We start from the raw sequence: 1,934 nt of genomic DNA on the forward strand, positions 1-1,934 counted from the left end.
GGTGTAGTGGCTCACACCTGTAATCTCAGCACTTTGGGAGGTTAAGGTGGGAGGATTGGTTGAGCCCGGGAATTCAGGACCAGCGTGGGCAACATAGCAAGACCTTGTCTCTAACAAAAAATGAAAAAAATTAGCTGGGCTTGGTGGTGTGTGCTTATAGTCCCAGCTACTCAAGATGCTGAGTTGCCAGATCCCAGAAGGTTGAGGCTGTCACTAGGGAGTGTTACTGTTTTTAAACTTCACAGGAATCCCACTCAACAGGTTAGGGGTGAGGGACAAGGGAGTTAATAAAAAGAAAACCCTCACCATGTCCTGAGGAACAGCACAGGAGTTTGCAGGTAGACCTCCAGCATGTGAAAAGATTAGGACAGACTCAGTCCTGTTACCGGGGGGTGGGGGTGGGGGGGTGGGTGTCATGTCTGTTATTTGTTCCCCACTGAACCCAGGAGCCCAGCCCTGTTCGTGACTCGCACAAGGCACTGGACAGGTTCGTTTACTTGAGAGAAGTAGGTGTCTCTGCCGAGGCATGGCTGAGAACACAGGCCTTTCCCTCCCAAGTAATTACTGCCTGATAAAGCAGTGTATAGGCCATGGAGTATGTAAAATAGGGTGTGCCCACCCTTGGGGGTGTGTGTGAAACTCTTGGTAATGTAATGGCTGCAGCTTAGGAAGGAGCTTTAATGATGACTTTTGAAGCATAGTTGACTTTTGCCACTCTAAGGTCATATTCTGGAATTGGCTGCTTCCAGGGGGTTCCAGGTACTTAGTCAGGAACAAAGGGAGCACGGGCTGGGAAGCATTGAGGTGTCCTCCTGGCCTGAGGGAAGGGTGGTCTTTGTGATAGCTACAGCAAGCTTGTTGGCAGAAAAGGGCGCTATTGCTTGACCCTGCTTCTTTCCACCCAGTGACTGTCAGTAGTGGTGGACCACGAGTCACTGTGAGTTTGGGGCAGAAGGAGGAACTCGTTTTTAGATGTGGGATGGGAACACGGATAATTCTGACCTGTGTCTCCTGACTTCGTATCTTTTAAAGAACGTCACCCTTTGTTACTCCAGATTCATCTGAGGCCTGGATAGTCCAGGTCCCATTGGAGGCCCAACTGTAGCTTTTTAAGGAGAGTCCCGACAGGACAGCTCACTTCACAACCTCTGCTCTTCCCTGCTCCCTGGGAATGTCTGGAAGTTGGCTTTCAGGAGTTTCTTCAGGAGTGTGACAACTCACAGGCTGTCTTGGTTGCTGCTGTCCTTGTTTCTGTGGATTCCTGGAGAACTTGCCAGCATGTACCCCCCGCCCAGTTCCACAGGTAGCTTCTCCCCTGCCCTCAGTCCCAGCAGCCCCGATGGTGACACTCAACTTCCTGGTCATTCTTAGTACAGCTCCTGTCTCTCATGGCTGTGTTAAAGAACTGGGGGAGTTCTGACATGGGTGAGCAGGAGGTTGGAGCTGTCCCGTGCATTTGTTGTGTTGGTTCTTGGATGACAGTGTTGTGGATAGTTGCCATGGGACCAAGAATGGCTGACAGTTTGCAGAGGCCAGATGTGTTTGGGAAAGACAGCCTGGCTGTAAGATGTGTAGAAAAGGCAACAGGACAGAAGTCACAGGCCAAAGTTGTTTGTTATGACTTCATATGAGGTAGCAAAGAAACAACACCCATAAACAAAGTCTGGAAGTAGTCACCTGCAGGGGAATGGTTGAGTAAATTGTGACATAATGATTTGGACCTTTGAAATTAATTCCTGGTGCATATTTATTTATTTATTGAGTTGGAGTCTCACTCTCTTTCCCAGATTGGAGTGCAGTGGCCGCTCCTGGCCACCGCAGCCTCAACCTGCTGGGCTCTGGCGATCCTTCCGCCTCAGCCTTTCAAGTAGCTGGAACTATAGGCGCATGATACCACGCCCGGCTAATTTTTTGATTTATTGTAGAGACGAGGT

The sequence above is a fragment of the Carlito syrichta genome, unplaced genomic scaffold, assembly GCF_000164805.1.
Source record: "Carlito syrichta isolate Samal-C Ts95f unplaced genomic scaffold, Tarsius_syrichta-2.0.1 Scaffold92627, whole genome shotgun sequence".
Taxonomy (NCBI): Eukaryota; Metazoa; Chordata; class Mammalia; order Primates; family Tarsiidae; genus Carlito; species Carlito syrichta.